General features: G+C 41.6%; 1 protein-coding gene across 7 annotated transcripts in view; it reads right to left on the bottom strand.

Annotated features, from left to right (window-relative positions):
• TULP4 (TUB like protein 4) overlaps positions 1–15,656 on the bottom strand; it is a 172,230-nt gene that overhangs the window by 149,961 nt on the left and 6,613 nt on the right. For 3 of the 7 annotated variants that reach the window (XR_013928321.1, XR_013928322.1, XM_080388451.1), the window contains exon 1: positions 5,038–10,738. The exons of 1 other annotated variant lie outside the window; for it this stretch is intronic. The gene's annotated coding sequence lies outside the window, so the exon portion shown is untranslated. Of the gene's footprint in view, positions 1–3,975; positions 4,178–4,907; positions 5,017–5,037; positions 10,739–15,656 lie in introns of those variants that run through there. 3 more of the 7 variants (XM_080388454.1, XM_080388452.1, XM_080388455.1) reach the window with 3 other exon arrangements.

Genomic DNA, 15,656 nt, shown 5'->3' with positions numbered 1-15,656 from the left:
GAGTAACATTTCTGATATTTTTATAGAACATTAACTATTATCTACGGGCTGTATTATCTCCAAGACAGGATTTGCGTTAGTCAATCTCCCTTTTGTATATTTTATTCAGATTTTAGACAGGTAGATCTTTGGGGTTTTGTTTCATTTTTCAGTTATTCACAACTGAAAGGATTTCCTGGAATCATTCCACCATGCCATTAGAATAAGGAGATCTGTTCCTTATCAAGCCCAGGCAACAATAACACTGCTAGTAATGCCTGGCTGCTCAGCAAACCAGGGTTCCCACTATACTAAATACAGCACCCAGAACAGGATAAAAGTGAGACCACTCTCTCCCTCTAACAATTCAAGAATTTTGTTAGCTGTGGTCTTTCTCCAACTAAAGAAGCCTCCTGTGGACTGTGATCCATCACAATCACAGCAGGCAGCCAACCTTTGTTTTTCGCAGTAACTTTATTTGCTACTTATCTTTAAAAACACTGCTCTTCTATTGTATTCCTAATACACAGAGATTATCTTTTTTCATATTGTGTGCAACATTTCTGGCTCCTTTCTATGTCTTTCATCTGCTTAAATGGTGCCAGGTACCACTGGTAAAGTATTTGCAGTAATTTTCTTTGAATGGCTATGTGAATGGGTTTGGCCTTCTTCCAAAATTTACCTTGCAATTATTCTTCAAACTAATGAAACAAGAGATATATGATTTTATTTAGAAATTAGTTTAGCTGCAAGAGATTTGCTTCAACAAATATTTGATGAGAAGAGTGTCTTCAAAGGAGAGCAATCTATTCCATTGCATGTACAAAGCAGAGGAAGAACTGATAGGATGGATTGATATTAGTTCTGAGAAATGCTAGATCTTTATATTCTAATGGGAGAATTAATCTTCATACTCGTGCTTTGAGGAATATTTCACAGCAGGCAAGGATGTTGGGAGACTATTCAGACCCAGGGTACTAGGAAAGTGTATGACTAACAGCTGGGCCTTCTAGCTCTGGAACTATGCAGAAAGCAACAATCAAATGATTCAGGACTTCCACGCTACACAAACAGCCCAGCTTTCCAGTGGGAGGTTCTCCAGGCCAGCTTGGATATATTACAGCTATCATGGATAAGATGTGCAGCTGAGGAATACTAAGGTCTTTCATGGGTATAAGCACAAAGCAAAAATTACTATCACAGACCATTTAAAAGATACTAAAATTTTAAGTACTGTAAATCGATGTAAACAAAGGCATTAGTTTAAAATCACACAACACAGAAATAACGGATCAAATACAAAAGCATGGATCAAAACAAGAAGTCACACAAAAACAACGAACACAGAAATGGGCAGAAAAACTTCTTTTTGAAACTGGTCATCTCAGAACATTTTCTCCTGAACCTTTCTTCCAAATAATCGGGATCCACACAGATCTAACTGAAGTCCGGATGCTAGCCTGGAACAAGCAGGCATTGTTTCTACAGAGAGTCAACTGAAATCACTCACTACACCTGCAAGACTGCTGGCAAACATTTCATTACAGTAGGTAAGCCTTCATCCCCTTTAATAAAAGGTTTACGACTAAGATCTAAGTTATACGAGCTCATGTTTCTCAACATCATTACACTATGTGGGAATACAGGTCCCATACTATTTAGTATATAGTATACTGCATGGCTCCCAAATTGTAATCCTTCCATTACACACATTTCCTAACTTGTATTTTATCTCTAAATGACAATGCTTTAATGTATTGTCTTGAATTGAAAACAAAATACATGGTGTTCTGTCCTATTTTACAAAATATCAACCCAGTAGAAGACCTCAAGTCTTAAACTAAACTATTAAAATTTACCAATATTATGATTAGTGATCATCATCTGCAAACCCCAACTGACAGAGGTGGTTGGAAAACAACAATTTAAGGGTGGGTACTTCACACCTCTAACATCAGAAGCCTGTTCTGCTACCGGACACATTACAAAAATGGGACACCAAAGGTGATTGGAACCACCAGTTCCACTCAGAAAAATGAAATGTGAGATTCCATACCATTTATAGCAGCTCTGCATACAAACACACTTTTTTCCCCTGTTAAATATCAAGAGACATCAGTACAAACTCCCTTAGCAGTCAAGCTCCGCAGTAACTGAACCAGACATGCACCATTACTACTCCGACGACCTTAACAGAAACTGTTCTGAATCGTTCCCTAACTCATCAGTGAATTTGGTTAAGCCTTCAGCAGGGTCTCTTCTGACACCAAGAAGAGACATCTGTCCTACTTAAAGCGCAGAGTTCCAACCTTGGTATGGATGGTAAATCAATAAACAACCTCAGGCATCATTAATGACATAAAAATGCTGCAACAGAAAAACTGTACTAAACAGAAAGGTGAGTTTGTGGGTTTCATTGTAGAAGAAAATTAAATCAAAAATCTGATTTTATTGTTAGACCTTCTTAGAAAGTTTCTTACAGTGATCACAGGCAGACAATGATCTCTTTATGAGCACCAGATAAGATGAGAATAATTACCCTTAGATAAGGAGAGAATAATTACACTGAATTCTTTTGCAAGGTGCTTTGAAACCTACTGATGAAAAGTACTTCTAAAAGCTGTGTATTATAAATATACTTAAAAATTACATAAAATGAGTACAACTTTTTCTAGAGGATAGTCACAAACAAAACTAATTTTGTTTGAAAGTTTAGCTGAAGCAACCATTTCTTGCAATAAAAATTACTCAATGAGCTAAGAAAAGTTGCGCTGCAACAGCTTTTTTGGTGTAAGCTTACAATAGAACCATTGAAATCTACTAATCAACTTAATGAAGGAAATATATTGAATAAACTGTCCATCATGAGCTCAGTGTAGCTCAAAGTGAGTAGGGTTTTTATAGTACAGTGAAATATACTAAGGGTTTTAGAATAAACATCTTTGATTAGGTGAGACCAAATTCCAGTCTTGTTGTTAGAAGCAGTGATGTGATGTACAAATAAAAATTTAAAAAAAATTATCATCTTTCCATGAAAGTCATTCACAACAGTTATAGCTGTCACTTTTCTAAGCTATTTTTAATCTTTTAAATATATATACACACACACACACCAACCCACTACCCCCTTTCAGCCCCCAAGAATCTGGTAATGACCTTCTTATAAAATTCCAACGGAGGCGTGGGGGGATATGTAGTTTTCTGAAATAGTTCTATTTTTTCTAACATTCACAACGCCTGTGAAAAACGGGGCCCACTCGTGCAAATGTTCCTTATAAGAGCAATCAGGTTAGGAGCTCCTGGCATGAAGCTATTTTATAAACTAGGATTGCAAGATCAAGCTGATAGCTAGCATCCCTAGGGATCACCATGATTTTGCTACTACAGAAAAATTTATGATGGTATTGCTGAGAAAAATTTACCAGAAATCTTGAGGTAATGAGAAATTGGTTCTATTAATAAACCTCTTCTTTTTGTACAACTTCATTCTTTAAACTTAAATAGAAATAGTTAAATGATCATGGTTCATATTCATATAAGCCTCTTCAAAGCTGTCAATATCGTATCACAGTACAACACTTGCTATTTTGACCAAGTTCTTATTATCCTGCATTTTATTAAAAGCTATTTTAGGTTTTAAGACTTAAATTTTGCAAATGACCTGTGAAAACAGACATTAAAACCCAATTTTGTTATTTACAGCTGCTGTATGCACAGAAAATATCCATTACAAATACCCCTCACCTACTGAAAACACAGTACATTGCTCACAAATCAGTAATACGTGGGACAGGCAAATTTCATCCTGGCAAAATGAAATTGCCTATGACAATAATATAAGCACAATTGCATTTTTTTGAAGAAGGCAGAGAAAAAACTTTTCTATTAAGAGGCCTTTGTATCATTCTTTTTTGAAAAGACGTGTATCTAAGCCACGTGAAGAAAAAGGGCTCTTAAGTCCTAAACTGTCAGATGTGACTTGGGAAGTCCTTTAACCTCAGATCGCTGGCGGTCTGGCCGGCTTCCCAGGGCGTCGCAGCACGGCACCCGGTGGTCACGGCGTTCCCGAGCATCCGCCACCCGCCACGCCACGCGCAGACCCCGGCCTCTGCACGAGGCGCACCTCTGATCCGACCCCCACAGCCGTTGTCACGTTTAAGTCAAATTTCAGCAGGGAATGGGGTGAACGATTCCTGCACTTTTTGGGAAACCCAGAGGAAGGCGCGGTGCTGAACACGCCCGCACGCGGGCACGTATCGCAAGGCGCGATGCGAGGGCACGACACAAAAGAACGCGAGGGAGTTGCACCCGCTCGGGAATGTCACCCTATCGCGGGGCAAATGTCCCAGCTCCCCGCTCCCGGAAAGGCGGGGGCGATGCAAAGGGAAAAAAAAAAACAAAACCACAACATTTTGAGCACGGCGGCGCGACCGCGCGGAGAGGCACGGGTGATGCCGGAGCCGCCGCCGCCCCGGGCTCTCGCCGGCCCCCGGCCACCCGGCGAGGCGGAGCGGCAGCCCCCGGGGGAGGGCGGGGACCCCCCAGCCGCACCGCCCGGAGCCGCAGCTCCGCGGGAAGGCGCGGGGCCGGGGCCAGACGCCAGGCTCCCGCCCGCCGTGCCCGCGACGGCAGGAACGGCGCCAGCCGCGGCCGGTGCCCGGCCCGCCCGGTGCCCCTCCGGCGCGCGGGGGAGCGCCACACGGCGAACGCGGAGCGCGGCACACAGCGGATGCGCGAGTCCCGGCGGCGCCCCGGGACACCACCACACCACACCACCGACCCCCCCCCCCAAAAAAAAAAAAAAAACCAAACCAAAAAACGGGCCGCCCTGCCGGCACGGAATGAAAACAGCCCCGCAGCCGCCCGCGCCATCCCGCCCCCGCCCTGCGGCCCTGCCCCGCGCATCGCCCCCTCCCCCCCGCACTCACCTCGGCGGGGCGCGGCGCGGCGGCGGAGCCGGCGGCGGCCGCTCGCACCCCCGGGCTCCCTCCCCGCGCCCGCCCCGGCCCCGCGCGCCTCCCCCTCCCTCCCGCCCGCCCTCCCGGCTCCCTCTCTCACCGCTACCGGAGCGGCGGCGGCTGGGCCCGACTCCCCCGCCACGTGACCCCCGCCACGTGACCGCCACACTTCCCCGGCCCGCTCCGCCCCCGCCTGCTCTCCCGCAGCGCCGGGGCCGCTCGGCCGGGCCGGGGGGCGGGTGGGGCAGCCCCAAACCCTCCCCCGCGGAGCCGCGGGCAGCCCCCGGCGCCCCCTGCAAGGCCACGGACCGTTCGTGGGGTCCCGCCGGCGCCATGACGGCGCGACACTGTAACGCGACGTGATAACAGCTTGTTTGACAAGGGGAGACAGCCGGAGCGGGGGGAGGCAAGGCTGCCGCCACCGCGTCCCCGTCCTCCCTCAGCCCCTCACTTCCCTCTGAGAAAGAAGCCGCAGCTGCGCTAGGGACAGCGGCGGCTGCGCATGGCGGCGGAGTTACCTGGCAGCGAAGCCCTGGCAGCCGAGTGCTCCCCGCCGCGGCCCGCGGGGAGGGAGCGGGGCCGGGGCACGGGACCACCGCCCCCCGCCCCGCAGACAGCGCGGCTGCCGGCGCCGCTGTGGTCCCGCATTTTAAACCAAAAGGCACGGCGAGTGAAAATCAGCTGTGTTGACTCGTGCCGCTCGCTAAGCGTAGTCTTTGCTCCCAGAAAATAATGCTTGTGGTAGCGCGTCCAGGGGTGCCTTACGGGAGAGAATGCCTCTGGCTTCAAACCCGCCACGTTCAGGACACAATCCAGAGTTTTCGGCACTGCAAGGCCTGGGGGAGCCTCAGTAAAAAGGGATTTGTGTTGCAAACAAACTGCAGATGCATTCTGGTATTATATCCAGTGCACATTCCCCTTCTTCAGAAAGAAGCAACAAAAATGCCTAAACACGCGAAGTGCAGATCACTTCGTAGTTTAAGGAAACCAGGAACAAACTGTAACTATCCGCTCTAAAAAGCCACCTGAAGAACAGTGCCTGGGGAGTGGGAAGTGAAAAGGCCCAATCCCATGCTGCCTTCAGTAATCAAAACCTACTGCCCATTTCAGAAACTAAAAAGGTAAATATTTTTCACACTATTCCCCAAAGCTCCATAAGGATTTTCTCTTACGACCTATAGCAAGAAGGGGCCAAACTTTCTGCCAGAGAATCAGCTAGGTCTGTGAAAACCTGGAAGACTGAAGCCTGAGATAACATGTTAGAGCTAGGTGTAGATTTCATCTGTCAATATAATACCTATTTAGAAAAAAGTTGGGTTTTTATTAAAGATTTTCAGTTGCACTGCACAGGCTAAAACCTCGGGCATCTCTTAAAGGTAGAGTAACAGCCCTATAGTTGAAATGCAATAAAAAGTTACCAGGGAGTTAGGGCTCCATTTTGGGGTGCGTTACAGTAGTTATCAACTGGTAAGCAGAGAAGACTAGGGTACCCAAATTACCTTCTGGATGGCTACAAAAGACAGCCACCACCACCACAACCCCTTTATTGGTAGGCTTACATTACTCCAAAGTAATCCCATACTGGGATTACTTCTTCAGTAGAAGATTTTGAGGGGCTGAAACAGTTAAAACCACTGCATCACTCAATTCTTTTGTTTAACTTAACCCATCTGTGCCTTAGCTCAATTCTGAATGAACAGGACATCACAAAAATTAAGTCTAGGTACTCACGCAAAAAACATCACAGAGGGGTTTCCAAAACACTGCTTCAGCTTTAACCCACTTTGTAATCCTGCCCTCTCCACCCCTGCCACCCTAACCACAGTATAACAGTATTGCCTACTAGTCTCTTCTCTCAGCTGTACTAGAAGCTGTCTGTAGCTGGGTTCATCATCGCAAGAGAAAACTATGTCTGGTAGTTGTTTGCCAGCCTCTACAAACTACGATCGTGACTTTGAGTAATTCCTTGCAGGAGGTCCTACCCATTCTGCACCCTACTACGTGTTGAGGACTGAAGAAAAATACACAGGAAGATGAACGCTTATTGTCGCTTGTTGCTCTAGCTTTAGTCTATCAACACAACACATTTATTAAAAAAAGTAAAAATTCACACAGATGCACAAGAGTCCCAGGGACTAGAACCAGACTGTGTTTAAACCTTGCAACAGAGAGGCAATTCCCCACCTTTTTCATCTGCACACGTGAATCCAGCAAGACCTGATTCCACGTCAAGGATGAACTACAGCATTCACCCACATGCAGAAGGGGAGCCACAGCAATCTCAAATCAAGTCCATAATCTGAGTGATTCAAACCCAGAAGTGTCCCTGCAGTTAAGATAAGGCCTCAGCTTCCAAAGTGAAAAGAGAAGTCAAAACTTCTATTATTTATAGCAATAACACATGCTCTTTTAATTTGCCAACAGGACACTGCTGCTCTATAAATGCAAAGGCAGATCACACTGAGGAAAATACCACTACTGTATTGCATCATTTTTTGCACAACTACTATTTTGAACTTTTTCCATGACTAAAGATACATTGGTAGGATAATTAAGCGTTTAAAAACTCACTTAATTCACACTTCAAATTATTTTTTAAAGATATGTACAAAACACAGAAAACTCAAAGTGGAGAGACAACCTTTTCCTTCACTAGTCTACTCCATCCCTTCGAGGAGCTGGAGGAAGACATCCCTTGACTTAAAGCACCAGTTCATTATATTATGGAGCTAACAGCATAAACATTTCAGTAGTCCAACTGCAACTCTTCATGCAACTTCAGCAGTACAAATGAATAGAGACATTAACCTAAAATTGTGTTATCAAAATCATATTATGCAACATTGTTAATTTTATTATGAAGCTAAAAACCACAGATTTTTTTTTAAAAGCTGTTTCTACTCATTTCTGGGTATTACTGATCTAAAGAAAAGCTGAGTTACCTAGCCAACTTGACTGGATAATAAAAGATCAGTCAAGAAACTGTACAGAACAGTTTGTAAATTCATTTTTACTGTTGGAATATTGTGAATTTAAGGTCAAAGACAGTAAGAAACATGCTTTTTCAGACAGAACTCAACTCCATTCATGTCAGTTATGACCAGGCCTATGCTTTTAAACCTTATCCAGCTGTTAAGAGTAAGCAGCTACTCCAGTATCTGGCCATTCCTATAAACCAGGGGTCCTCAAACTTTTTAAACAGGGGGCTGGCGCGCAGATGAAGTGGTAGGCAGTCATCTGCGGCTGCTTGGTTTCCCCCCCAACCCCCGGCTGGGGGGATGGGGGGGTCTGTAAATACCGGGGGACGGATTGAGGACCCTGGGGGGCCATAGTTTGAGGACCCCTGCTATAAATCATTAATCCCATATTCACAATCCCCTAAGCAAACAAAGGCTGGCCTCTTTTCCAGGAAGATTTTCTCATAATACCGTCTTTTTCTTTCTCTCTCTCTCTTTTTTTTTTTTTTTTTTTTTTAATTTGGACACCTTTAAAATAACTAGCTATCACCATTCAACGAAGGCAAATAATAAAACCCACTTGCCTACGAGCAACTACATGAACTTTTTTGAATGTCAGGTTTTTTTATTTCAAAAAGAAAACACAAGGACACAACTTCAACTGACCTTCCTTAGTCTGCCCAACCAGAACATCGCAATTTTTTTCTCTTCAGGTAAAATATTCATACTCTCTCACACAAAGTGTTTTCACTGCAGACAATTTTTTTCCCCCATGTCATTTCACTTTTCATGATGTCTTCCCAATTCACAAGCACATTCTGTTCATGCTCATTTATACAACTTGGGCATGTTGGGCCGGGAAGCAAAGCACAGGCCTTGGTTGCTTTCCAAATGCAAGCAACATTAGTACTGCAAAGAACAAAACTCTGATTTCTGAAGGCATTATATTCCCAGAACTGGGTGAGATGATAGTTCTCTATATATTCTTTACATGTGAAGTCAAGGGTGTTTTTTTTTAAAATAACACAATAACTTTCTAGAGGTATTCCATATGCTCTATGAAAAAAGGAAAGCACACCTGAAAAATCAAGTGTAACCATTATTACTAAGATTCTTTTGAATGCCTTAGCTTAACTCAAAGTGCTTTTTAAAATATCTTTTGGGGATGCAGCTCTTCATAATTAATCTCATCTTAAAGACAGTTTAATTTAAAACTGCAGATCTAGTAAGTCTAGATAACTGGGGTAGGAAAAAGGAAAAACAAAAAACAGTTCAAGAGTTACCCAAGGGAAAAGTGGCCTAATTCTATTAAAAAAAAAAAAAAATAGTTCTTGCATCGTTCAGGTGTAATCATTAGCAAGTAAGCAAAACGAGTTCAACACAGGCATGCTGTTAAATCCCCACTCAAGCCTTATTGCCATAAAAACATATCAATAACTGAGTTCAACAAACTAATATGCCTAAGTATTTGCAGGACTGAGGTCTCTGCACTGAAAGTCTGTCCTGACTTTCTGAAAAATACATCATTTAAAACTGCCAACAGAAAAAATTATTTCATTCCATTTCAGTCTAGAACAGAGATATAAAGGGAAATCCTGCTCACATCTGTCATTGCTCTGATCACCTACCAGGGCTGCCCCCATCAGACAGTGACTGCCTTTTTTTTGCTGCTGGCCAGTAAATTTTCAGAAGACTGCATCAGTATTGCTGCTTTACAACTCCCGAGTTTGACTTCCTGATATTTAGTAGAATGGATGTAGAAGGATGTATGAGCTCAGGGTAAGATTTTGGTATGAATTTCTTAGAAACATGGACCAAACACCCATGTGTCCATTAATATTTACAGGTTTCAAGAAGACAAAATTCTCCAGTTGCAGTTGCCCAATCTGAAATGTCTGTGGCTGACAGCACTGGATGGATTTCTTCAAATGTCCCTACCCCTCCTAGCCATAGGGATTTCAGCTATGTTTGAGCAAATACAGATTTCTTTTGAACCCCAAGTCCATCAGTATGCAGGCACCGAAATGTAGCCTTTTAGTGCAGTTTATTTCCATTACAAGCTGTTAAAAGTAAATATAACAACAAAAATAATCAAGTAAAGTTCTTAAAGGGCTCCCAATTCAACCACATCAGCTACACAACCAAGAAGCCTGAAAATCAGATTAAGGTATGTCATTATTTCACTCCAGTTTCTCAGTCCTTCAGCAAAGAAAGGAAAGCTGAGAAATACCAAAATACCCTAAATTAAAATAAATAGGAAAAAAAAATGCTAATTGTCTTTATGTGTTGTAAAATAAAGGACATGAACAGTTCACCTTGCAGAACACTACCTCACAGGACCTAAACTAGCATAGGTACTTAAGTGTATTTTTCACAAGAGGAAAACTGTTCTTGTAGATGCCTCTGTTATTCTATCTTCTTTCTTCACCTCTGTCTGGATTGCCAACGTGGATAACTATCCCATTTTTAATGCATTTGAGGGTTTTGCATGCAAACCTGCTCACTTTTTTCGTGTGCTCATTATTCACTCATACTTTTTCCACACACAAACTTAACTCATTTTTGCTAGCTTTATATGCTCAACTGATTCCAAAAGGCATTTTCCTTTTGATGGACCTAATCTTGTAATTTTCCTCCACTACAGAGGAACACATCAGAAAAAGAGAAAAAAGTCAGCTTGCCTGAGCAGATTACCCAAAAAGAGCAAGGATTTCCTCAGCAACTGAGAAGAATAGCCAGGCTGATGGATGAGTAACCAAACCCTCCACTTGACTGGCTGTTCACTTCAGCTTCCTCCTGCCTAATTTTTCTTGCGGAAGGAGCTCCAACTTTCGACATACATTCCTCCCCCACCCCCCCCACCCCCCCCGGCTTCTTCAAGGAGCTTAATGTAACCTGAACAGGGAAAACAAGATATCATCTCAGGATACTAAAAGAACTGACACATTAAAAGTGACAACATTTTTTTTTTTTTAATGAAGTCTGCCAACCTTAGCACATGTAAGAGAAGACGTTGTACCTGTACTCAAGAAAGAACAGTAAGGGCAAGCTCAGATTTACCCATCTGGTGTGAGTGGTATAAGAACTTGACAAACATTTTGTAGATAAGAACAAACCCACTTTGGTAAATGGGAAAATGGGATGATATACACAAAGTTGAATAGAAATGCAACTTTTGCATTTTTTTTCTTTGTCAGAAAACTGATGTGCTAAAGAAGGGAAATATATTCATGTGGGTTTGGTTTTTTTGAACTTTACTTAGTATTTCAAATGATGCCACACAAGATATTAATTAAACTGAAGAGATGAGGATTAGTACAGAGGGCAAGGGATGGGAACTAATAAGGACGGCAATGGATGGTGCTCCAAAGAAAACAGACTTAGGAGATACTATAAATGGAGTCCCTGAACAATCAGTCATGATACTGACCTTTTAAATATTTCTGTTAGTTGACCTTAGAACAAAAACATGAGTATGCTATTAAAATTTGCTGATGACACAAACCTGAATCAACAACATAGCCTAGAACAAACCACAAAAAAAATAATCTGAAAAGAATGGATGACCAACAGAAGCAGACTAATAAAAAAAAGTGGGATGAAATATGATAGTACAAAGTTCAAAATCATGAACTGAAGGACTTACAAATGTTCATTTTAAACTGAAGGCATCTACTGAAAGGAGAGGATGAGGAAAACCTGTATCTGCCTGTCAGGAACTGAATATCCATAAGGCGTCAATCTGATGAGATCATGAAAGAGGCTAATACTCCCAGGATTCCCAGGACAGATCTGGAATATAAATGCTATTGCACTGGTATTGGGAAGACTTCACCTAGAATTCTGCATACAGTTGTGATCAATTACATTAAAGAAAGGTAAATTAAACTTGAAAAGGGTACAGAGAAGGGCCAGGAGAAACAGTCATGATTCTATCTATATTTTACTCTATTAAACATGCACAGTCAATCTTCGCCTATTTCATTTGCTACATCAGGTTACGCCCCCTTCTTAAGCATTTTGTAAGTTCAGCATTGTGAAACCCTAGTTCAAAGCGAGACCTCTGAATATGTCCACAATATAAAAAAGCAATTAATATAACTTTCTCAGCAAAGCATACGTTAGAATATTAAAATAAATAGCAGCTGGTGGAAATACTTCCAAGGTCCCTAGGCTTTTCAGACAAGTGCTTTAACAGCTGAAATATAAATTTGTATCTTTTGGGGCTTAAATCTACAGAGACCCATGCCATATACATGTATTCTTCAAAACCTCTTATCATTTCAAAGTATAGTTTCATGAGCAGTTCAAGTAAAAGGACAGCACAGCAGAACTTAAGCCATCTTTTTTTTGCAAAATTCAATGGAGACAACATTCAAATAAAAAAACGAGAGTTCTTGAAAAATATGAAAGAATAAGAGAAAAGCCATCAAAATATTCCAGGTCTTAAGCACCAGAATTCTAACAGTTTATCACCGAGTTCCAAGTAAGTATCCTTTGTACTATCACCCTCCATAGTAGGAAACACAACAAATACTAAGACTGTTGCAAAATCGAATGTTAATTCTTAAAAAATAACATAATTGCAGCATGATACCTGTGTTTGCTGTGGGTAGGCCTATAAAGGAACACGATCAAGTATTTAAGGTCTTTTGCTCCACTGAAGAAAATAATTTCAATCTAGATTTAATAGTAGGAAAATACACAGCAAGAATATGATGAATATACCAATTGTTTCTCACATTTTTTATGGTTTCAGAAAAATACGATACAGTGGTAAAAAGCGGCTCTATGTGCAAAGAAAAAAACCCCAACTTACTGACATGAATGCCTGATTGGGGATCTCACTGATCATTTTAACCTATTTCAGAAGTACACAAAATAAATTCCAGATGTGAAAGGTCTGGTCATCCTTATTAGCACCCTAGTTTCCTATGTTTGTTCCCCCTTGAGAACCCCACCACCTGCTTGAGGCTTACAGTGATGCTACTCAGTGCAAGTACAGCAAAAGCATCCCATTCCTCTCTAAATTGTAATAAATATTGTCGGGCAAGGAAGGGCACCTTTCTCCCTTGAGATAAGCATACTGTAGCTGCAATGATTATATATACACACTGTATATACATATATATGCACACACAGAAAGACATACAGTTATTTTTGTGTGTGTATTCATATACATACAAATACACACACAGAAACACAGAGAATATTCCTATCCTGTCACTCAGAACTGTGGTTAGGCCAGGATGTGATGCTACGAAGACCTAAAACTCTTTAATCAACAGCAGCATTTAATATGCATGTATGTAAGCTAACATACTAGCATAGTAAGATCTCCTATGATTGAATGCATATTTTCCTATGTATGTTATGAAGTACCCCAACATTACTTTTACTAGAGGATACTTCAATAGGAACAGAGAGCAGGACAGACTTCTATTGTGCATTTTGCATAGACAGAAAACAAAGCAAGGCTGCAGTCCTGCTTAGTAGGAGTAGCAGAAAAATATTACCCTTATCCCTATTTTACAGATGGGGAAAACTACATTAGGACACACGAAAGATACCTGCTTGAGAACATAGAGCAATGCCAGGCTTTTCACTTCTCTACTAGATCATACTAGTTAACTTAAAGGTGAGCTATTCTTTAAGTGGTGACATAGTCTCAACAAAATAATGCTGTTAACATCTTCCCTTCTCAGTGAGAACTAATTTTCACAGCTCTAGTAGTAAGGCAAAAGTAAAAAAATTACTGTTAAATGTAGTGCTTAGTATCCCATATGATCAGGTCTTGAAAGCTAGCAGAAAAAATCCAAGTAGTAAGTTTACTGCACTTGGTAATAAGCTCACATTTGCATGAATAAACATTAATTGTTTTGCTAATATTTGCTTTGTATATTTGTTACTTTTTAATTATTTTCTTACCAACGTCTGGAAGAAATTTGAACTAATGAGTTGGTGTTTTGTCTATGTTCTCAACGCTTGTTACACAATTTACGTATATTTAAATGCCTGCTTCATTAAAAAAGATCAATCACTTGGCACCAGAGATTATACTTAGAATAAATTGCATTCAGTACTTACTGGTGCACACATAAGTTATTCTCATACGTGTTTTTATTCTTGTACTTTTAAGAGAAGATAATTAAATCTGTACATCACCCTTTTAATTGTACATTATATTTCATTATTACACTACTTTGTGTTGTCACAGGCATACAAATTTGCATGACTGCCATCATTACATGCTGGGTGCTAGGGCAAAGGAGAAAAGTACCTGTCGTGTCTGAGTGTAGCAGGTTTTGAGACTGAAAAATCCAGACTTTGACATTCCCTTGACCCAAGAACGACAAGTTTCCAGCAGACCCAATTTTGGTTTTTCCCCCAGGATGTCCCGAGGCAAGTCTCCTGACTAGTAGAAACTAAAATATTGGCACAAGTGATTAGTCTCACTGACGAAGTGTTGCCAATGTCTGACCACTAGTCTTAAACTTAGGCCATTTATATCAGTCTCCTCTCTTTGTTTCTATGACTTGCTTTGGTTATAATCGTCATGTAAATATGATGATAATGAAAAAATGCACTATGTGAAGGCCCTCCCATCCTTGTTTCAAATTGAGAAGCATAGCTGGTTGCTTCTTGTAGTTAGCAATTCAAACAATAACAGTTCTTCCCAGCACCTTCACAGTTCCTTTTGTTTTGTAGTACATTTTAAAAAAATAAATGAGCTAAAATAACCCTGCATATTGAAAAGGCAGTTTCAGCTTGGTCTAGTTTTTCATACTTGTAGCAAGCAACTTTAGGAACCACCTTCTGAAACACATACACCCTTAGAATCCCTTCTTCCCACTCCCAACATTTCCTTCTGGCTCCTGCTGTCACACACCACACTAAACAGGCAGAAATGGCTTACAAAAAACCAAAAAGCTACTCAAAGCCAAAAGGGGAAATATTTACTAGTTCCAAGGCTTTAGGTTCCCTGGTCCTCTACAGAGATTTGTTCAGATGCTTAGCTTTGCCCACTCCTCATCCCTACTCTTCTGCTTCTCTCAAACATTGTTGGCAGCTGTCTTCGCCCAAATGGCAACCTGGCCAGCAGCAAAAAGCTGTCACAGTCCCGTATCACACCAACCTCACCATGGCTGTGCTTGAAAATATCCATTTCAAACATTCCTCAAGAAACAAGGCCTCTTTTAAGTGCTATACTGACTTTATAAATTTCCCAAAATTAAAAGAGAAAATTAGCCTCAGTTTAGACCAAAAGCAAAATCAAATGCAGGGAGCATGCTTCATATTACAGCTGAAGAGAGATTTTTCTTTCCTATCTTAATTTCAAGCTGGTTGATACAGAAGGCTACTATTATTCCAGGGTTCCTCATCACTGCTGAATCTCTAGCTTCTGGAATACCTACATAGGGCATGGCGAGAGCCAGCAAGAAAATTGCTTCCTGGCACCTTCTCCAGGGAACAGTGGCTGGACATTTCCAACGTGCTTTTGGGCTCCATAGGAGTACGAAAGTGAGGGGTCCATGTTCTTGCCTCAGAAAGCAGATAGCTCAAGTTTTGTTGTGTCCTTCCCATGGCTACCAGGGCACAATGAGAGTCAGCAAGAGAATTCTTTCCTGGCACCTTCTCCGGGACTAATGATATACATACCACACACATGCAAAACACATTTTGCACCTAATAAAGCTGCCAGTGTAGAAAAATCCAGAGATTAAAAAGAAGCAAAACTACATTATCATTCCACATGGAAAAG

The sequence above is a fragment of the Falco punctatus genome (assembly GCF_963210335.1).
Source record: "Falco punctatus genome assembly, chromosome: 5".
Taxonomy (NCBI): Eukaryota; Metazoa; Chordata; class Aves; order Falconiformes; family Falconidae; genus Falco; species Falco punctatus.
Note: the sequence above shows the minus strand (reverse complement) of the source record. Positions and strands in the feature narration are given on the sequence as shown.